This window comes from Sciurus carolinensis, chromosome 8 (assembly GCF_902686445.1).
Source record: "Sciurus carolinensis chromosome 8, mSciCar1.2, whole genome shotgun sequence".
Taxonomy (NCBI): domain Eukaryota; kingdom Metazoa; phylum Chordata; class Mammalia; order Rodentia; family Sciuridae; genus Sciurus; species Sciurus carolinensis.
Window position 1 is genome coordinate 109,611,601 of NC_062220.1, and position 24,028 is coordinate 109,635,628.

The 24,028-nt window shown below is 36.2% G+C and overlaps 1 pseudogene; it reads left to right on the forward strand.

Annotated features, from left to right (window-relative positions):
• Positions 1–5,268: 5,268 nt before the first annotated feature.
• LOC124991390 (mediator of RNA polymerase II transcription subunit 28-like) lies at positions 5,269–23,986 on the forward strand (annotated as a pseudogene).
• The last annotated feature ends 42 nt before the right edge of the window (positions 23,987–24,028 follow it).

Sequence of the window (24,028 nt, forward strand, 5' to 3'; positions counted from 1 at the left end):
CCATTTCCTAACTTTTTATAAAATACCTACAAGGAAAAATGCATGTCATGGTATTTTTAAAAATGTCCTCTCAAGCAAATACAAAAGTAAAAAAATCTAGAGGAAGATAATCTTGAATGATAAACATAAACCTTGAAGTGAAACTAATGAAAACAATTATTTTTTTTCTGTAAACAGAAAGTACTATTTTTGTCAATTGATTGTTTTTGTGTTTAGGTTTTCACCTTTTTGCTAGAGGCAAAGCAAAGAAATGTGCCACAAGCACAATGCTATTCCTCCTTTCTTATGTACAGCATGTAAATACTGTTCTGTAATTGTTACTTAAATTAACATGTCAATCAGCAAAAAAGAACAAATAACATGGGACTGAAAATACTGCTTGTAACAGCTTAGAAGTTGTGGAATAGGGCACAAGAGGCAAGGAGCTGCTGAGAATTAAGCAGACAAGCTCTTAACTTCCTAAAGATAACCAAGAAAGTATCTTTTATTAATGACCAAAAAATCAGTTCTCAGGGTGAGGTTGAAACAAATTGTAATTCGATTATTGTTAGCACAAAAAGATCTGACAAGACGAAAACCTCACGAGTCAGCTCAGCTGTTTATTCAGGAACAGGGGGTGCAGGGATGAAATGGTGCCGGTGAAATGGTTCCTGGTGGAATAGGAGCCACCAAAGAAAGGGACTGGGTTTATATAGGTTATTTTTGAGAGGTGGTCTAGTGAGTACATCAGTTTGGGCACTTAGGAAACAGGTTTTGTGAGAATTTAAAAATTTGTTCTTACTGGGCAGTATTTTTACTTGGAGAAGAATGGAGGGTCTTGGGTCAGCGTTCAGTGTTTATCTCTTTCCCTTCAGGGTCCTATTTTATTGTCACTGGGAAAGGATTTATTTGGGGAAGAATCAATGCTTTGGCTTCCTTTCTAGGGACTTCTGTCATTGGGAAGGAATGCACTGAGGAAGTTATCAATGTATGTATGTATTTTTCACTCCCTTTTCTCAGACCTCACTGTTTTTTTTTTTTTTTTTTTCTTCATTTTCCCTATCTAATAATTATAATATGGGGCTCCTCTCCACTTTGTTCCTTCTATCATTTTGGCTCACAAAATTGTCAAAATTCCATCAAACTGGACTGTAATGCCATATAGTAAAAAAATTAACACCTTAACTTCAAATATGTTCTGGTTCCCAAATACCTTTTGCTGTTTCCATTGTTTTTGTAGAGATTATGGCTGCTCTTTTAGTTTGCAATATACAATTGTGGCTTAACTGGTACAATTTTGAGTGCTGCCTGCTGATACTTCCAAAATGACATTTCCATTGTTCGGAAATCCTGAAGCCAAACAAAACAGAGAATAATTTCCTTTAAATTTGAAATATTAATCCATTTCACATGCTACCCTTGAAGTTTTGTATTTCTAGAGCTTACAAAAAAATTAAACGGTAGACAGGCAAATAAAGTACCATGAATGGAAAGCTTTTGACAGATGAAAATTTCACACACACACACATGCACACATGCACAAACACACAGACACACAGTATTTGACATAATTATTTACATGGAAACTATATTGCTCTTAGAAAAGAGGGGGGAAGGGCTATGGTTGTGGCTCAGTGGTTAAGTGCTTGCCTAGTACATGTGAGGCACTGGGTTCCCTCCTCAGCAACACATAAAAGTAAATAAATAAAATAAAAGCATTGTGTCTACCTACAATTAAGATATTTAAAAGATAAAGAAAAATGGGGTAAAATAATGGAAGTGAATGTTTTAAAGATTTTCTCAATTTTATTTTTTTTTTGTTTTAGTCATCATTGTTCCCTTATTGTGACAAAAATACCTGAGAAAATAAAAGTATAAAGAGGAAAGGTTTATTTTTACCCACAGTGTTGTAGATTTCAGTCTATGTTCAGTTGTCCTATTGCTTTTGGGCCTGAGGTGAGGTAGACCTTAAAGGGCATGTAGTAAAGGAATTAACTCCTGTATGGCAGTCAATATGTAAAATAGACATGAAGTGATCCAGTTTCCAATATCCACTTCCAGGACATGCCCCTAATAATCTAATTTCCTTCCACTAGGCCTCACCTCTTAAAGTTCCAACCACCTCCCAGTAGGGCCATGGGCTGGGACCAAGTCTTTAATTCATGAACCTTTGGGGGACATTTCAGGTCCAAAGCGTACCATTTACCATTATAGTCTGGTTACCAAAGGCCCATGCTCACCTCATAATGCAAAGTGGATTCCATTCACTTCTGAGGGTCTCCAATATTTTGAATCTTTTAGCATTGCTTAAAATCCCAAGTCCAAAGTTTCCTCTGAGACTTAGGGTGAAATCAGCTGTGGGATCCTACAGAAATTTGAAACTTGTTACATACTTCCAAAATGGAAGAATAAAACAATGATGAGGAGAAATCAGAACAAAGCAAGACCAAAACTCAGCATAGCCAACATTAAATCCTGGTGCTCAGTGTCCAGAATCCAGGGCACACAGTAACAAGTTAGAATTCTGACTCTGCTACACACTTCCTGGCCTCCCCATTTTTCCACGGAAATCTTCCTAGGTGGAAACCAGGATCCCACAATGCTTGCATTTGCAGGGCCTCAAAACCAGCATTGCATAGATGATGTCAAGGTTTTCCCATTAGTATAACCTCTGTCCAGGACAGCGTGGATCATGGCTGTAGTGGCCTCAGCATATTTAACTGGCTGAATGCAGGGCAGACCTGGGAGCACAAGGCTTCTTTGGCTTCCTTTCCAGAAACATTCTGCCCTAGAAATATTTTTAACATATTCACATTTTGGCATTTCTGAACCTGTGATGGATGGGGTGGTCACGCTGATTTTTAAGAGGTTCTCAAGGTATCTTCCTACTGCCCCAAATGCAAACCATTTGGATTCTTTTTTTCAGTGCTAATCTCATTTACAATTACACCCTCTTGGTTGGACCTTTATGTCCATTCCTTCTCTGGCCAAGCTGAGAATTTTTTAAATCTTTCTGCTCTGTTCACATTTGCTCTTGATTCTTAATGTAAATTTGAATAAAAGCAGGCAATCATATGAATGTTGTTGCCTAATTGCTTCGTTGTCTTGAAATTTCCTCTGCCAGGAAAAATTAGTCCTTCACCTTTAGGCTTGGATTCCTACAATGTTCATGGCATGAATAAGACACACCCAGCTTCTTTGTCCTGGTGTAACAAGGTTGGTCACTAGTCCAGTTCACACCAGAATCCTCATTTCTATCTCAGATTTCATCATCCTGTCCTTTAGCATAGTATTCCTATCAGCATTCTGCTCCTAGAGCCCCCTCCAGAATCACCCATTAAGCTTCACTGACACCGTTTCAGTCTTCCCCTCTCCTTTGTCTAACTCCTCCTCCACACATTGTCAACTCTTCCACCTTGTCAGGTATAAATACAGTCAACAATCCCCCTCTCTGTACACATTTTTGGTGTTATTAGACTTTCTGCACTGTAAGGAGATATCTGAGACAATATAAAGAGAAAAGGTTTATTTCGGATCACAGTTTTGGAGGTTCTAATCCATGAGCTTAAGAGGACCCTTTGCTTTGTGCCTCTGGTAGTTGTGCTGGGTGACAATATTTGGGAGCACATGGCAGAGCAACCACTTTCTTAAAGTCAGGAAGCAAAAGAAGAAAAGGAAGAGGCCAGGGTTCCACAATCCCTTTCAAGGTCACATCTCCAAAGACCTAACTTCCTTGCACTAGACCCCCTCTACATATTTCTACCACCTCCTAATAGACAAACCCTGGAGACCATGCACTTAGCACGCAGGACTTTGGGATACACTTACCTAAACCAAAGAAGGACCTCAAGTAGGTATTTTTAATTCCTCCATCAAGCTGATCACAAAGTTCCAATTGATTCCCTTAGCTACATGGAAACCTCTGTCTTTACGCTGTGCCTGTGTCAAATAAGATAAAGGTCTTTATAACCTTAACTATGATCATCTACTTGTCAAAATATTTCATGTGAGTTGAGAGAAATTTTTAGATGTGACTGTATAAAAGTTTCATCATTTTATTTTTTTAAGAGGAAAACCAAAGGAACGGGAATAAAAAACTTTAAATACTTAACATTCTGACTGTTCTCCATTTTTGTTCAGAAACAGGGCTATCTCCCCTACCACGCTTTACTCTTTCTGACTATAAATGTCTCCTAGCTCAGGTCTTTATTATTCTCCAGCCTCACCCTTGGTTTTGTGGAACAATTTCATTCTCTTGTGTATTTACCTACTCAGTTTTATGGAAAGAAAAAGTTATTATCATCATGAAGATGTAGTGGGCATTTGATGGTTTCAATGCTACAATCAAAAATTTTATAACCTTACTATGAGGGAAAATTTTACATAATGAGACCTGCTGGAAAATAATCTCCTAACTGTTGCAGTGCAAAGCTCATATATTTGAAAATGAAACATGCAAACTAAGCCTATTTTTTGTGAATTAAATATCTGCTGAATTGTCTGCTAGACCTTGGGGACAGGGGAGACAATGTTTGGCACTCAGGAGAGCCCGTCCATGTCTGTTGGTGCTCTCTTGCTGAACTTTCATGACAAATGAACAAGTGTAGCAACCTCAATCTGAGAAGAGTTTGGGTAATCAAGAGTACAGACCCTTCTGCTGACATGAATGCTAGAAATTTTGTTACAGTCCCACCATTCTTTGAAGCTGTGTTCATTTGTAATAAAGATTTTTTTTAATCTCCATTGTTCAGGTCGTGTTATTTCTACTGATCTCTATTCACTTTCAGTGACTCTGGAATTGGTTAGGAAATGTCATTGCTGATTGTTTTGAACTGAGGGAACACGGGGAAGACACGCAGAGGCTTCCTCTTTCTCTGAGGTCCCTACAATCTGCTTAAATCAGATTCTCCAAAAACTCAATTGTCATGCATCTCTGCCCTGAGGAATCTTATCAACCAGTGACACTGGAGGTTTAGAGCGCTCCTAACCAGTGTATCATCCATTCTTCTCCAGGTTACTCTAAAACAACTCTTTTCTTCTTATCTGCATAAGGAAATAAGAAGTTTTCACCATATGCTCATCCACCAAAACACTACTGACTTTCCATAGCTTGTTTCACAACTACCACCCGGAAACCAGAAGCCCCTACTCCTTCCTTTCTGTAGTTTGGGATGCTACATTAATATCCATAACTTAAAATGGAGATTGCTGGAGCTCATGCAACATTATGCCCTTTTTGGACTTTCATACTTTATGAGACTCCCAGGCATTTGTAAATACTTAATGAAAATGCCTTTTGTTCCTGTTAATATGTCTCATGCCAATCGAATGTGTCATCCTCAAGGAGAACCCAAAAAGTAAAGGGGGATAGTTTTTCATTCCCTACAACTCTGTCCTCTCTAACCTCCACTCTGGAAACATGCCTTTTCAGTAAATTGATATTTTCTCTTCCTCTTCCCTTTCCCTCCCCTTATCCCTGCCTCCTCCTGTTTTCTTTTGTCTTATAATTTTCAGTTGTAACTCTTTTATTGGGTTCATCTTTATATCTTTTATTTATTCGCTAAGGTTTTCTGCATTTTCATTTATTTTAAAATTATACCATGACTTGTTTTCATTTATTTTAAAATTATACCATGACTTCTTTGAACATTGTTTTTATGATAACCGCTTTTAGTTTTTGTCAGTAATTTAACATTGTTGTCACATTGTTTTTGTCATCTGTAGAACATCTTTACTTATCTATGGTGACATAATCCTTTTTCTTTCTACATGTAATAATAATAACTGTGCCTTCTTGTATGTTTCTCTACTATACCCTAAATCTTGGTCAAATACTTTTGAGAATGTAGTTTTTTTTGCAAGTTGGTTACCAATTTACTTAGGCTCCAGTTACAAACTCTCACCTGCATTCTATGGCTTCTTCCTCCAATGTGATTTTATTTTTCAAATTCTTAGCAAGTATTATTTTGGTCTGTCTCATCTTCAGGTATGCTGGGCCTTGGATACTGTCTTTTTTTTTTTTTTTTCCAGACCTCAAATTCAGTATTCTGAATATGATCAGATCAACACAAGAATAGCTTTCAGGTAAGCCCAGGAGTCACAAGCAACTGTCTGTGGTTGTTTTCCTGAATTCTTCCTCCTCCCACATCTTGCCAATACCTGTCTGCGTGCTTCCCTTTGTCAGTTCCCTGTCCAGAAAGTCAGCACTCTGATAATCTTCTGATGCACATCCCTGTGACTGTGCCTGGAACAGAAATAAATGACTGGAGGACCCAGAATGTGGATTTCCCCACTATTTTGGGACCACAGATATTTGACTTGAGAGGAGGGTTTGGTTCCATCAGAATTCTGGTTTCCCATTATTTGGAGACAATATCCCAAGGTTGGTGGGAAGTAACAGGGTTTTTCTATGATGTCTCTGAGCATTAGGATTTCCTTTTCCTTTTCTTCAACAGAACTAGAGGACTTCTGTGCATATGTCGAATATTTTGGATTGTGATGGGATTAGTTCAGGGGTAGAGAGGAGAAAAAATTAGGACACTCATGACCATTTAAGAGGTATTTTAAATTCTGGTCCTATTTTGTTAATTAGCCTGGTACTATTTACTTTTGAATCCTGAAATACTTGGCTTTTGTATTCCTTCCAGGTTTTATCCTATGTCCATTGAGAGACACAGTGTGCTTACTCTACTGTACGTTGAATAAAAACTCTAATATTTTATCTTAATATATTAAGAAATATTAAAGAATGGCTATGGGATAATTGCCATTGCTTTAAAACAGGTTATATTGTTTCACAAATTTTTGTGTTATAATAAATACATAGATTGTATTTTTGGGAAATCAATTTTCCATATACAATATTAAAAGGCTCACTTTAAAACTGCTTGGATGGAAATCTGCTCCTGCTTCTGCTGTTACCCTGAGCATCAGAGTAACCACTCACAGAAATAATTTTTTGACCAGGAGGGGAAAACAAATAAGAATGATACTGCCTTGGATTTGCAAATTTTTACTATCGTAATATTATTAAAATATATATTTAACTACTTCTTATTTCTTCTTTTCTCTTTCTGTTGATGGCTTCAATGACTAAAGGTAGAAGTTTTTAAATTCAAGACTTAAATTTGTCTAACAGAGCAATATTTTTGAGGAATAACTGCTTGGAGAACAATTTGTTTAATAGGAACTTATTGAATTAACTTTGGCAGTCATATTCAATTTCCACATATGAATAGATACAATTAAACAATGAGTCAGAGGTTGTAAGGAACTATTCATAGGTGTAGATCTACACGATCCTTCTTGGTCTCTAGGGCTTTGCTTGGAGGTCTTGTATCTTACTTGGAAAATAGTCTTTTTTAGGGTTTCTCATGAAAAATTATAAGTCTTTCTGATCCATTTGAAATTTGTGGATTTTCCATTGTCTCCTGCCCATGGCACTGGGGAGTTTCTATTTCCTTCCTGACTTTACCAAATGGAACCACAGCTAACGTGAGTGAGAAATAGATGCCTATTCTCTCATATGCTTGGCTCCTTCCCAGGCACACAGAGAGCAGAACTTGGAGCCAGCAGCTAACCCCTCAACCTGCTTTCAGCAAAACCTCCATATTCACATGCGTCCCAAGTCTTTCCATCTTGAGTGTTGTCATTTTACACACTTTCCTCCTTGGACGACTACTTTTATTATAAACTCTATTCACGGGCCTTCACTAATAGTCACAAGTCATTAGCTAACACTCAAATGCTAAGTTTCTTAACTATGTTGTTTTAGTCTTACCTTTCCCTAGTAACTCAAATTCATGTTTATTTATTTGGTACCATGGATTGAAACCAGGGGCTCTCAACCACTGAGCCATAACCACAGCACTTTTTAATTATTTGTTTATTTTTATATGAGACAGGGCCTCACTAAGTTGCTGGCTTCGATCTTGTGATCCTCCTGCCTCAGTCTCCTGAACCATAGCAAATCAAATTCCTGATTTCTCTGGTCACAGTTTCTAGTATATCCTAAAGTTTCTTAAAAGTAGCATAATCCTAAGAGAAATGAACCATTTATTGCTGCTCATAATGAAACAACAAACAATATCCCGTCTCTTGCTTTCTAGTTCTTAAAAAAGCATCAATATCTGCAACAATTTAATTTTCTTTTCTTTTAATTGGAAAAAATACATCTAGAAGGGATAGGAAGTATCATTAAGATAGATAAACATTGTTTTAGTCAGTTTTTTCTCTGCTATGACTAAAAGACCTGACAAGAACAATTAGAGGAGGAAAAGTCAATTTTGGGGCTCACGATTTCAGAGGTCTCAATTCATAGACAACAGTCTCTTCCTCAGGGCTCAAGGTGAGGCAGAACATCATGGCAGAGGGTGTGGTGGAGATAAGCAGCCTACACGATGATCAAGAAACAGAGAGAGGGAGATTCTGTTCACCAGTTACAAAATAAAAATCCCAAAGGCATAACCCCAATGACCCACCCCCTCCAGCCACACCCTACCTGCCTTCAGTCACCATGCTGGTTAATCCTATGGGGGATTATTTCACGGATTTGTTAATGCTCTCATAAACCAATCATCTCACCTCTGAATGTTCATGCATTGTTTCACACATAATTTTGGGGGGACACCTAGTATCTAAACCATAGCAGTCGTTTATTCAAAAAAATCTTACTGAACTCCTTAAGGATATATTTTTATTCTTTTAATTCCCAAATATGATGATGAACTTAAAGAAGACAACAAAATTACAATTAAGAAGAGTCTGCAAAATCTGTCATAACTTTCCTTAAGCAACAACATCAAATATCTGTGACTATTAACTAGATGCATCATACTTATTATTATTACTGTTTTAAATTTAAAGGGCATATGCTTTAGTTAAAAAAGAAACTCCTATTGCCCATTTCTGTATGGCATACATATAAGACATTTTAAAACACAGCAAGAGATCCCAGTGTGTTAGTGCTTAAAGTCACAAGCAAGCTGGAATAAAATAAAACCATTTTCAGCAGAAACAGATTCTCTGAGGGCATGACTTACATGTCGCACATCAATGTAAGCCAGGTCCTAGTGAACTTGCAGTGCAGGGACCCTTCTGCCAGCTCCTTTGGCTTCTGTGTTTTGTTTTGTTTCTAATAAATATTCATGTAAATTTCTTTCTACCTGGATCTACAAGAAATACATAATAGGTAACCTTTCTACACTACTTACCCATTAAATGTGCTCTTTTAGGCACTTACTTTGAGCACTTACAGAAACTTTTGTGTTGAAAGTAATATGCATTATTCGTATTTTATCAGTGAATAAACTGATGCACACGGAAAGTTTAAAGCATTATCTGCTTCTTACTAGTGGAGTGGGGAGAGGACCCAACTCATATTTCTCCAATTGTGGTGATCTTCACTGTTCTGTTTTGTTTTTGTTATTGTTTAACTTATTGTAACAACTGGAATTAAAACTAAATCATTGGATTCTTGGTCAATACTGATGCTTTGTTTGGGTAAAGAATGTAAATAACTACTATTAAAAGAAAAGAGGAAAAAGTCAAATTTTCTAATGATAATTGAGGAAACTAATTTTTTTTTTCAGTTTTGATAGAAAAAAATCATGTACTGCATTGTAGATGTCAGATAAAGCATCCAAGAACTACCATCACCAAGGGCACTGGTGGAAAAGTGATAGACATTAGGTCTTTAAAATGCAAATTAGATACAAGTGAAAGAACACTATATTTAACATATGAAACCGATTCTGAAGTCTCCATAGCAACTGCTAAAACGTTAAGCATAAATTATGTGATTAAAGTTATCAAAGATAGCTTTCTTTCAGTGGAAGCACATTCAAACCAGATGATGAGCCTGGTTCTTTTTCAGAATTTCCTAGCAAGTACACCTCTGGATGATAATTAGAACAGTTTTTATGTCATGGAAAATCTGACTAATAACTTTAGAAATGAAATACTTTGCTTTAATATAAGTGGAATCTAGAACTAATCTCTGTATTAAAAAATGGAGGCTTGTATTAGTTTGGCAGCTTGTATTAGTTTGGTATTTTATGATGATCCTACATTGGAAAAGGTAGGAACAGAAGCTCCTTGTTTTACTACACCATTTATTGATGATCCACATACTTTAATTAATTTTATTCCTTACACTACTTTATATGAGTGTGTGTATGTGTGTGTGTGTGTGTGTGTGTGTGTGTGTCTATCTGCGTTTCTGTGACTGTGTTAAATTCTTTTGCCTTAAGCAATTACATGCTAATGGTTTTGAAGGGAAACAGAATAGACCATCCCCAAAATATGCCACTTTGGCATCAAGATTATTTTGAACCAGAAGTCAAACGTGCAGAAGACAAGAGAAAAGCTCTCTGACCTCCCCCTGTGTGCCTAAACACAAGGGCATATGTTTTCCCTCCCTGATGAGACGAATGAAGGTTTATCAATACAGATGACTTTGGAACAATATCAGCCTGGAAGTGACAACCAAGGAGTCTGTATATCAATCTTTACTAACTTGACTGTACCTTGTGTTTACTTGCTTACAACTTGGTATTCCTAGATGCTAAAGGTTCTTCTTATCACTTGTCTAAAAATGTATTGTGATTGTGATTTTTTTTTTTTTTTTTTTTTTTTGGTTGAAGATGCCATACAAAAGCTGGAATTCTAAGCTACTTCCTGAGGAATATTTGTTCCCTGATTAACTCTCATGCACATTTAAGTATACATATTAATGAACTTTTTTTTCCCCCTTTTCTTGTTGATCTGTTTTTGTTACAGAGATTCCACCTAAGAACTCATGAGAGTAGAGAGAAAATTATGTTTTTTTTCCACTACAGTTTGGTTTCAGAGTCAAATAAAGACTATATTGTAAAGAATAAAAATCACTGATTCCTCGTGGATTTCTGGAGCATTGTTTTGTAAAACATTTTAGGCTTGATCTATTAAAATCCAACTCTGAAACTGCAACATTTAATACATATTTCATGCAATTCTTTTGCCACATATGAACTCACCATAACTCTGAAAGTTTGTGTATATTTTTAAAGTATTCCATTGAGCTCTGAGAGGTCTTGACGGATCATAGAAGTTGTCTAAAATATTTACCAACGTAAATAAAATTAGATGGAAAAGGTTATTACATTTGGGTCAAAAATCAGCTGTATAAAAATGGGCCAAACTGAACAACAATACTTTGTGTACCTGCACATTCCTTTTGTCAGTAGCATGATAGTTTGTTACAAAAGTAAATCAACAAACACACAAAATATAGTTTTTGTTTTGTTTTGTTTTGTCTTCTTGGTGCTGGAGATTGAAGCAAGGTGTGTTGTACCTCTGAGCTTCATCCCCAGGCCATTGAAGTGTTTATTTACAAGACATGGTCTCACAAATTTTCCTAGGCTCTCCTCCAACTTGCAATCCTCCTGAGTCAGCCTGCCTAGTATCTGGGATTACAGGTGTATGCTACCATGCCAGGTAACCCGGCAAGAAAAAATTAATATAAGTGCAGATGAAATGTTTATGTGGTGCTTTGTTTAAAAAAATGAAAGAAGAAATCACATAAAAGCTCAGATATATCTAGCAGATAAAGAACTTCCTTCCTTTCTCTACTGTTTTTACTGTCTTTAAATTGTTTTTTCACAACATTTTTGGAAGAATTCAACATTATTGAGAACAATCAATTACCTATTGATGTATGTTTATCTCTTTTACTTTTCATAGTTGCATAAATTATCATATTAATAATTCCATTTTCTTTTACTAAATTAGTTCGATTGCCCTACCTTAGATACCTCTTCAGGTATGATTTTTTCACTCAGGGTTTATCTTCTCATTGCAATCTTTCCTTCTCAATTCAAACGCTGTTCTTTCTCCTCAATACTTTCCATCTTTTCCTTTTTTTGGTAGCTTTGCCCTTTCTTACTCTCTCATTTTTGGACAGTGCCTTGAGTTTGTCTTACACATTTCTCAATCGCTTTTTAAAGTATGGGTTTTGCTTTTACTTTTTTGTCTGCTATTGATCTGAGCTGCCTTTCATTCTTTCAATCTACATTCATTCAAGTTTTCATTTTGCAGTATGCCCGTTCCTTGCTTATAGTTCCCTAGTCCTCCTTCATCATTGCCACTATTTCTTTATATTTTATTTTCTATATTTTGATATTCAGAGCACGTAACAAGAAGGAATTGGTATCTTTTTCTTAATCTACATTAAGTCTTTATATATTCTGATTACTGAAATTTTGCATAGCTTGTAGTTCCAGTATGCTATTATAAATCTCTTTTCATTAATGTAGATTTTACTTGAAAATTTTTCACTGTCGTGTGACATATTATTCATCTCTTTCATTGCTAATACCACTTCCAATTTTTATCTTTTCAGTGAGAGTTTGAAAATATTTTACTTGTACTTATGTGACTTTTAACCTGAAAGTTGTAACAGTGTCAAAAACTTTTTTCTCCTTTTTTGATGTTCAGTGATCAAAATTGAATACCATAAAAATAAAATTGAGTGCTGATAAGTAGGTTCTCCATATTACCCAGATATTCTTCTTAGTCTTTTATAAGAATATAAATTCATAATGGTCCTATAATATGGGTCTAGTCATTACCCAAATTGTTGAGATGAGACAACTGTAGTAGAGAGAGATTGGACAATGTATACACAAAGTATGCAGAAGAAAAGTTTGAGCCCAAGACCTTTGGATCTAGCTCAGGCATAAAGACTCTGCCAAACCCTTTCTTTCATTTTAGGTATCTATCTGTCATGAATTTTCAAATCTTAGCTTTGAATGTGTCCTGGTGTTCTGGTCACCTGCTCCATGATCCTTAAATAATAGTAGATTCAGAGTCTGTGATTAAGTCCCACTGGCTACTGGCTAGAGATATGCTGAATAACCCTGTAAAATTAGGGTGACAGGGAATTTGATTTCTCTATCACAATCCTCCATAGGACTGTTTGCTTTTTTAAGTTATCATATTAATATTTGCATGTTCTTTCAGTACTCTAGTTGAATTGCCCTTCCTTCAAGTATGGTTTTTATCTGCTTTTGGTCTTCTCATTGCAATCTTTCCCTCTTAGGCTGAACACTTTTCTTTCTCCTCAATACTCATTTCATGCCCAGTGTTTCAGATGTTCTCAAAATTTGTGTACATGAGCATGACAATACAACTCCATTTGATTCATTCTGTTGTTCTAAAACATTCAGACAACAGATGTGACAATGGTATCCATCGCAGCACCCCCATTCACCCCTACCATTTTGTTAACCCACACACACATAAAACACCAACAACCTATACCATAGCTCTTGAAATGTTGGCTCAGAGAATGTGAAAGAGAGGAAGAACAGAAGCATTTTCTTGTATATAGCACATTTCAGAAAATATTGCTACTAAGACAATGTGCTAGAGACTTGTTTGGAAGCAGAAGCACTGTTAAAGATTTAAAAAAAAAAATACAAAAACTCAAAAATCCACATTAGAGGTACACATGGAGGAATCATCATTTTAAATTATGAATTTCTGTCAAGAACATTTGAAGGTAAATTTGCAGATGAGAAATACAGAGAACATAAATTAAGGTCTAAAATGTGACCATTAGCAGCAATATGCTGATGCAAGATACTTGTTAGGAGAGTTGATGGAGAGGCTGCTATATTTTGGGAAATGTTTCTCTCCTATTTTTTTTAAGAGTTTGCAAATAATTAGCATTAATGTTTCTTTAAATTTGTAGTAGAATTAAGCAATGAAGACACCTGGACCTGGCCTAATTTTTTTTTCCTTTTGTGAATAATTCTTTACTATTTATTAAACATCTATTCCAAATTTGTATTTCTTCTTGAGTCAAATTCTGTAGTTCATGCTTTTTGGTAATTTTTCTCATGGCATGCTCTTATGTTGTTATGCAAATACTAGGAAACTTAATTCCATGGCATCCCAGTTTTCTCTGAAGTTCTATTTGTTCTTCCTCATTCTTTTTGCGTTTTGTTTTTCAGAGTGTAGTTCTATCAAAATATCATGAAATGTACTAATTCCCTATTTTCTCCAATTCAATTAACTTTTGCATCTCTCTAGTGAATTTTTCACTTGAGTTATGTTTTTCAGTAAAAAATTTCCTGTTTTTTTGTTTTTTAATAATTTCTGTCTCTATTGATATTCCTTTCTTGATGATATATGATCATCATAATTTTCTTTATTCTGTTGAGATTAGTTTCATTATTTTTTGAACATATATGTATTGTATCTTTTGGAGTATTTTTTTTTTTTTTTTGTTAACTCACACGTCTCCCTGTTTAATTTCACAAGCAGTTTCTGTTGTCCTGTGTTGTGATCTATGAAGATCAGACGTTTTTGTTTCTTTTCATATTTCACAAATTTTCTATAGAAACTAGACATTTTTTATAACTGTTGTTGCAACTCTGAATACCTACCCTCTTTAGAGCTTATTATTTTTATTTACTTTTTTTTTTTTTTTTTTAGTGATTGGAGGGATTATTCTAGTGATTATAATCTAGAGATTATTCTGCCCTTTTGTCCCCTCAGGATGAATCCTGGAATGTATTTCCTCCATTGTTGCACTCTTGGGTATGGGTACAGTCACAAGGCTTGACAGCAGTTTTAAGAGGAGTTTTTTGAATATATCTTGACATATTATCCTTTTAAGCTTCATTAACTGCAAGGCCGATTGTTCTGTTGTCTCCAATATGTATAATTAAAAAGCAGTATCTCAAAAGAGTTAGTTATATTTTATTTTACTGGTGTGAACATGGAAAATATTTTCTTTGTACCTTTATTCCTTTGTACATGCCTTATGGTATGCCTGAATGAATCACTTAGTGAAAACAAGTGAGATAAATAAAAAAAAAATCAAGACTGTACTGTTGGCTCTAATGCATATGGATTATCACACTATGGATACTCCTTCTGGTTGGTTTCCTTTACTTACAGAAACAATGTCTGTAGTGTACTGCTTTTATGTGAGGCTCAAAATTTCATGTTCCAGATGTAATCATTTGCCTAGGGCAAAATATGTTGTCTCCACTTTATGTTGCAGTAAAGTATTTTGATAATTCCAGCTTACATGATTGAAGCACCCCATTTATAACCACCTGATTCACCTTTGAAACTTCTCCAAATTAATTTTACATTTATAACTCATTTGAGTAGCTAATTTGGATTTCAAAACAAATTTATGTTAAATAGAAGTTTGCCATTAGGCCCTCTGAACATCCAAGTGTTTCCATATCGAAGCTATAAATAATATTAATAAATTGCTCCACATACCCAGCAATGACATTAAAATATGGAAATTTTCTTAAGATTGTATAAATTTCAAAAATTTAATTATGTTCAGTTACCATGTGTGGAATTATTAAATCCAATAGAGCTCTGTGTACGTGTTAGGTTAGGTAAAAGAGGTACAGCATTTTAAAAAGTGTGTGATATCACATATTTGCCAAAAATATCTCAATTAAAACCATTTATGAACACAAGGCACAGTGAAATGGTAAATAGGGTAAGAACCGAAAAATGCACCTTATGTTAGTGATCTCATGTTAACTGAGGTCTGTTTCGGGTGTAGCAGTTTCCTCTACTGCATCGTTTCATCAATAAAACCTGTGTTTTTTTTTTTTTTTTTCTGTTGTTGTTGTTGTCATTTGTTTGTTTTTGGTTTTGGTTTTTATTTCTATTGAGATTGAGGCCTATCTCAATCTTTGTTACTTTTCATGCTTTCCTACTCATACTATTTCACTTCCTCTAATTCAGACTACATCTTGGAAGACAGAAAAAATTAGTTTGAAAATGGAATCCACTTTTCAGTTAGAATTGCATAACCAGCACAGGATCTGGCCCTGCCTCTTCTCCAATCTTATCTCCTACCACTCTGCCTGTGGGTACTCTTTCCTGCTTCTTGTCTTTGGGTTGTACTGTTCCTTCTACCCAAACACTCTTCCCTCAGTAAGCTGAGTTCTCAAAGACATCATGTCATTGCTTCTGTGACCATCACAGCTATTAAGGTTCTTCACTTTATCCATGGTAACTCTGTAACTCAACACAACATTTTATTTCAAAGAGTAATTTCTATTAAACTTATTTATTTGTTGAACTACACACTATCCTTCTTTGCTCTGCATGGTGTCTACATCGGCATCTGTTCCTGTCACTTGATGTCCACAATAACGAGAACATTGCCAGATGTATATTTGATGCTAAATAAGATTTGCTTTTATGAATAAGTGAACTTATTTCGATTCCCACACCATTTTTATTACTCTGATGTGCTTTATTCCTTTTTGGTGAGTTCACCAATATTTTTATGAAAACTTATTCAACTTTTCAAGTTTTCAGAATAAATGAAGTAAATTTTATTCCACCCTGTGCCTTATGGTGCCGAGAAGGGGATTTAAAAAGTCAGGAGGGTTGAATGTACATTATCTGGATACTTTTATGATGTTTGATAATATTTAAGTGTTAAACAGCATATGTTGTAGATGTACAACTTTCTCCCTTGGTCTTTTCAAAACAAACAAAGCTGCAATCTCACTGCTGCAATATCTAGTTTATTGTGCTATTCCTGGATGATGCTTTTAGGCTCATACTCTTCGGTGTGTACCGACATCACAGATGGAACCTTAATCAAAAGACTGCCTGGGCTGGGGAAATAGTTCAGTCAGTAGCGTGCTTGCAAGGCAAGCACAAGGCTCTGGGTTCAATCCCCAGCACTGCAAAAAAAAAAAAAAAAAAAAAAAAGACTCTGCCTGCTACAGTCCTCCACTCTACCAACTGAGCTATCGACAAATGATCTCACGGATAAGCGGATGATGACACATAACGGGGGATGGGGGGGTGACAAAAGTATAGGAAGGAGGGACTGTATAGAGGGACAAAAGGGGTGGGAGGGGTGAGGGGAAGGAAAAAATAACAGAGTGAATAAAAAACTATTACCCTGTGTAAATGTATGATTACACAAATGGTATGCCTCTACTTTCATGTACAGAGAAACAAGATGTATCCCATTTGTTTACAATAAAAATAAATTTATAAAAAAAAAAAAAAGAAAAGAAAAGACTCTGCCTGGCTACTAAGCCTTGAAAAAACAGAGGAAACTTAAATGCATAACACTATGTGAAAGAAGCCAATCTGAATAAACTATACACAGCATGTTTCCAGCTATGTGATGCTTCAAAGTTAAAAATATGTCAGAAGATCAGTGGGGTTAGTGAGGAGGTAGAAATCCTTAAGCAGGGCATAGAGAGATTTGAGAGCAATGTGTGGTACTGGAATGTGGGTTTGTGTCATCATACATTTGTCCAGAGAATGTACAAGAGTTAAACCTAATGCAAACCATGGACTTTGGGTGATAATGGCATGTTTTTAGGTTTACTGACTTTAATAAATGTACAGGATGTTGTGAATAGGAGTGACTATGCAAGCATGGGAACAGGGGATATAGGAGAATTTCTCTATCTTGCTCTCAACTTTGTGTGACCCCTAAAATTCTCTTAAAAAACAGTTTTAAAAATTAAAGATGTATAGGGAAAAAAAAGGCAAAAGAAGATGGAGGAAGAGCAAGAGGAGGAGGAGGAGGACAAGGAGAAGGATTCAGGACTTACCCTGGGCTCCTCTCCTGTGCTCCATTCGGCTGTTTGGGGTGGAATCAGGGCCTCTGTAGGTTGACTGTGCTACAAAGGTGGTTCCACGGACACAGGAAGTTGAGAAACCCCCTTGTATATGATCATAGTTCCTTCACCAGGGGAATATTATAGATTCCCTGCTCAGCTAGACATAGTCAGAGATGCTATTAACTGAATTCATATACATGGAGTGTTTGGGCTAGGTTACTTTCAGTGGTATTTCCAACCCTAAGGTCTTAAAAACAGACGAACAACATTCCGAAAAGATATATCTGAAAACCCAATTGATACAATTTCAGTGATAGTGTTGTTAGGCATTATTGATCCCAGAGGTGACATTAGAAGGGTTTTCCATTCAAAACCCAAAATTTTATTTTTTAAGAAAAGTGCACAGAAGATTTAAATTTAAATATGTTCCTTAAGTCTCTACAGGCATCAAGCTACCTTGCTCAAGAATCTCTTGCTGATCCTTTCACTAATAATTTTAAAATTCTATGTCTGATTCCTGTTTCTTGGAAATATTATACTTATACACCAGTTATGCGAAGCAGCATAGTGAAATAAAACTATGAATCTAGTTAATGCATTAAATTTCAAAATATTTAACTTTACTATTGGTAGAAAGTTTATGTTATTTGAGATTAGAAAAATCATAACACTCTCCATGAGATCTGTTGCTAGTAAAGTATCCCATCGCTCTTTTCTGAGCTTAATCCTTGCCTCCAGATCTTCCCCATAGGTAAAATGTATGGCTGGTGTTTGATCTGGGGCTGTGGCTGCAAGCGCTGGTTGTATTTATTTTCTGACTGTGCCTTGGAAACCTATAGATCGTTCTCAGTTGCTTGTCTTACTGCTCTTCTGTCAGTTTAAAGCACCAATCTATATACATGTATTCTGCGCTTTCACATTCTGATAACTAAACATTTTTAGTAGGCTGCCTAGTGAACAGAAAAAGCAAGTTATAATTTGTTTTTCCTGAAATAAGTGTAATCTTTATTCCCTGAGCAGGGTTGAGCCTGTTAACCACCTTTCTCTTCATTCCTTGAAGGTCATATCCTCAATATTAATTTTAATTTCTGCTTTTGAGAATGAGGGAGGAAAAATAGTTTTTTTGTTTTGTTTTGTTTTTGTTTTAGTACTGGGGATCGAATCCAGGGGCACTTTACTGCTGAACTACATCCCCAGTCCTTTTTAATTTTTGTAGACTGGGTGTCATTAAATTGCTGATACTCCCCCAATGTTGGTGAGGCTGGTCTTGAACTTGTAGTTCTCCTGTCTAAGCTTTTCAGATTGCTGAGAATACAGGCACGCACCACATCCTTAAAGAAATTTTTTTTTATCTGAATGATCTTTTTAAATCATAAAACATTAGACAAAAATATTATTTTGGAGACAATAAATGGATTTAAAAACAAGAACATGTCCTTTCAATTCTTCCAACATGGCAAACATTGTAAACTTTCTCCCAAACTTCAGATTCTAGTGGTTCTCCTATCTGGGCTTCTGTGCAAGAAACAAAGGAAAGAAAATTTGGGAAATGAGAAGGTAAAGAAGGTGGGAGTCATCTGAGAAAAATTGGTGGATCCCAATTGTGATGGGTAATTTTACATGTCAGTATCAAGGGTGTTTGGGATGGTGTTTACATTTAAATTAGTGAATACTGAGTAAAGCAGATTGCCCTCCATAATGTACTGAGTTGGCTTAATTTAATCAGTTGAAAGTGCGAATAAAATAAGAAGACTGATCTTTCTGAGGAAGAGGTAATTCTCCAGAAAACAACCTTTAGATTCTAGATCTGCACCAGTTGCTGTTCTTTGTTCTGCATCAATACAAATTAGGAACTTTTTGGCATTTATAATTAGGTAAGCAATTTCCCTACAATCTCTCTCTCTCTCTCTCTCTCTCTCTCTCTCTCTCTCTCTCTCTCTCTCTCTCTCTCTTTCTCTCCTCTCTTCTTCTTCCTCCCCCATCTCTCTCTTTTACTGAAAGGTTCTAGGGTTTCTGAACTTGAATTTATAATTCAATTAGATTTAAAGATACCAATGACTCTATTCCAGTAGAAGAAAGTCCATATTGTGATTGGACAATAGAGAAACACAAACTAGCCAATCAAACACTTATAAAAAACAATAACATTAGTGGTTATTTGAGATTGGTTGCTCCAATGTCACTGGACAATATGAAGAAAGAAAAGCATGAGCTCAGGAACTTGAATTCCCAGCTCACCCACCTGTAGGGAGACTCTAATGAAGCTGGGGAAACTGAGCCCCTGGGTTCAGATGAGTTCTTCTTGCCATTAGAAATAGCCTTTCCACTTTCAGCAGAAACATCTCTCCACCTTCTTATGAGGATATTAACCTTGGATTACCTGAAAAAAAGCCATAATGGTCTTCTCTGAGGCCATTAGTGATTCTTTTCATGACACACCAACAACTCCTTTTTCCTTCTAGACTCCTAACCAAAGTCAGGTACCAGCAGTACCCAAAGGAAAGGTACAAAGTATAACTTATGAAAAGGTGTCCTACATTCCAAAAGAATTACTTACCATCATCAATTTATATAGACAGAAATTTGGAAAATATATATGGAAATGCATTTGGAGAGAATCCAGAAGACATGCCTCTCACCAGGACTGTGAAAAATAAATTTGTGAGCTACAATGTTTGAAGAGCTCTGTGACTGCTCTTCTCTGTAGGTCAGACCTTATAGTGGAAACTGCAGCCTCTGAATTTGGAAAGCTAAATGCAATTGGAGTAATTGAAATCTGGGGTGATAGGGAACAAGTGGTGGCACTCAATTCCCAAAGGCAAAGTGACTGTAGTTATGGTAATGGACAGCAGTTGAAACAGCAATCTGAATGACCATACCTATGTCATTGCCTTGTTGATTCTGTTGCTCCTAGAAATGAAATAAAAGGAGAATATTGAATTTTTTAAGATTTGTGTAAACAGAAAAGTTCAAGGTCAAGTAAACAAGTCTAACCTGAATCATAAAAACAAGAAGTTGCAAACTCTGAACAATATTCCAGACTCCAGCCAGGTTACAGATCCAGAACCCTGGCATTCCCTTGAAGAAAAGTTCTAATAAACTGTGAATGTTTACATTGTAAACTTTCCCCTAATCTTTCCCAAAGGGACCTAAATGAGGAGTGGGTACAAGGAAATAATCAGAACTTTGGGGAACTACTAGATGTGAACTCTAAACTGACACTATTTCCAGGAGGTGCAGAATGTCGCTGTGGCCCATTAGTCAGTGTAGGGGCTTGTGGAGGTCAAGTGACAAGTGGAATTTTAGCTCAGGTGTGTCTCACAGTTTATCCAGTGGGCTATTTCCCATTCAGTGGTTATTTCCTCAGTTCCATGTTTCATAATTCGAATATATATACTCAACAAACATGCAAAATCCTCACATTGGTTCCATGACTGTGGAATGAGGACTATTAAGTGGAAAAGGCAACATGACAGGTTCTATAATTGCCTCTATGTGGAAAAGTAGTAAATCAAAAGCAATAATTCATCCCTGAAGCCATTGTAAGGATGAGTGCTACCATCAATGACTTGAAAGACATAGGGGTGGTGATTCTTTCCATATCTAAATTCACCTCTTCTTTTGGCCCATGCAGAAGACAGATGGAACTTGGAGAATGACAGTAAGTTACTGTAAGATTTTCTGAGTGGTGACTCTAACTGCAGCTGCTGTATTCAGATATAATTTCCTTTTTTGAACAAATGAATATCTTTCCTGGCATCTCGCATGTAGCTATTCGCATGCAGCTATTGATCTGGCAAATACATTTTTTCTTCATGCTGATTTGTAAGATCTATCAGAAGCAGTTTGCTTTCATCTTGGCATGACCAGCAATATGTCTTCATTGCTCTACCTATGTCATAATTTAGTTTGAAGGGATCTGGATTGCCTTTGCCTTCCACAAGATACCACACTTAACATTACATGGTCCATTACATTGATGGTATGATGCTGACTGGACTTAGTAAGAGAGAAAGCAGCAAAACTACTCTAGTCCTATTCACATTTGTGAGTCAGAGGATGGAAAATAAATTTGACTAAAATTCAGGACCTTTATATCTCAATGATATTTCTAAGAATCTAATGGTTTGGGGCATGTTGAGATATCCTTGGTAAGGTAAAGAATAATTAGTTCCATCTGACCCCTCTTACAACAAACGAAAACACACAATGACCAGCTAAGATGCTACAGAATGTGTACTGAAAGTAGTTATAAATACCATCACTGACTATATAGAAATAAAAACTGTAAATTGTCATAACAATTTTATTTTTATTTTGCTATGAAGAAGATTATCTGAGTATATGTCTATCTACCATCATTATGCTCGTTTTTTTCATTTTTGTTTTCTTCATCCCATCATGTAATATATAGTGCATTTACTTTACAGGATTTTGTATTGATAACTTTACATCATAGTATTAAAGTTGCAGGATATCAAGAAGGAAACAAAATATTAACCAATAATTTTTCATGCTTTGTTGGTTTGTCTGCAGATGGTAGTATCATATTAGGCACAAGCATGAACTTTGTTATTGTCCTTATTTGCACATTAAATATGGTTTAAGATGATGTACATCAAATTGGACATGGTGGTGCATGGCTGAAAGACACCAGCAACTCAGAATGCTGAAACAGGAGGATCGAAAGTTCAAAGTCAGCCTCAGCAACTTAGCAAGGCTCTAAGCAATTTAGTAAGACCCTGCCTCAAAATTAAAAAAAAAAAAAAAAAAAAAAAAAAAAGGGCTGGGAATGTGGCTCAGTGTTAAAACACCTGGATTCAATCCTCTATACAAAAAACAAAAAAATGCATACAATGCCACATTGACAGGTTGTTAGGCTCATGTAGTTTTATGTATTTATGAATGTAATTAACATTTGAATTGGTGAACTTTGGTTTAAAGCAGATTGTCCTCTACAGGAGGCCTCCTTCCATCAGTCGAAGACCGAACAGAGCAAAAAGACCAGCTTCCCTTACTCTCCAGCAGAGTGCTTTCAGACTTTGTTCCTACCATGGGCTACCCAGGTGTCAGCCTTCATCTTTAAACTGCATCAACCTACACATCTTGGACACATCAGTCAGTTATTATAGATAATAACTATCTATATATGTATAGACATATCCTTTGGGCTCTGTTTCTCTGTGGAACTCTACAACACCACCCCACAGCCTTTCAATCAACATCGGGATATGAGAAGAACTCAGATCATTATAATATGTAGATGAATGTGAAACTTCTGATTTTAACCCTGTAATGCACATGTTATAGTTTCAGAGAATAAAGCCTCTATTTTCAAACCAAAAGAATTGAAAAATTTCTTAAGTATTTAACTCTTTTGTTAAACTCCTATGGTGACCATAAGACAGAAAACACAGATGGGTTAAATAAAAATAAAGAAAGACAGATTTCTGGAGCACTACTGCCATAAATAGCAAGTGTTTGAAATCTATAGTTGCAAACTCATGTGTGTGTGTATGTGTGTGTGTGTGTGTTTGCAAGATTATGATGAAAGCCAATTAAACATTAACCAGGAATGAGATTGGGACTTCATGCTTTAAATGTATCAAATTTGAAATATGTCAAAACAGTCTCTGGTTTAATTAAATTTTATCCAGTAACAATTTTGCTGTAAGAAGCTTATGTGTAATGTTGATAAAGGGAAATTTATTTTTTTATCAATAATTGGTTAAAGGAAGAATACTAACTAATAAATGCAGTCCTAAACATTGTACTCTTGTTGAATCATTAAAGCATTTGATTCAATAGCAAAGAATACAGGCAGTGGGGCGCCGCCCACCATCCCAAACTTGGTGGCTCTGTTGGGCGGTATGTCCTCCAGGCAGCCTTCGGGGCCGCCGCCACCAAAGCTGGGACTCCCAGGCCAGGCCTCTCTTGTCCAGGCAGTGCCTGGTGCACCAAGAACTTCTAGCAGTACCTGGGTGGAGGAGTTGGAGTCGTCATTTGAGGCTTGCTTTGCTTCTCTCGTGAGTCAGGATTACGTTAACTGCACCAAACAGGAAGAAATTTGAACTGGTGTTGAACAGTGTATCCAGAAGTTTCTAGATATTGCAAGACAGACAGAATGCTTTTTTCTACAGAAAAGACAGCAGTTGTCAGTCCAGAAACTATAACAAGTTACCAAAGAGGATGTCTCTGAACAAAGGAATGAATTGCAGCAGAAAGATGCGCTGGTGCAGAAGCATTTGACAAAGCTGAGGTATTGGCAGCAGGTGCTGGAGGACATCAATGTGCAGCACGAAAAGTCAGCAGAAGTCCCTCAGGGCTCCTTGGCCTACCTGGAGCAGGCTTCTGCCAATATCCCTGTGCCTCTGAAGCAGACCTGAGCTGTTTCTGGCCTACAATGTAGCCTTTTGCAGAGAGTTCAC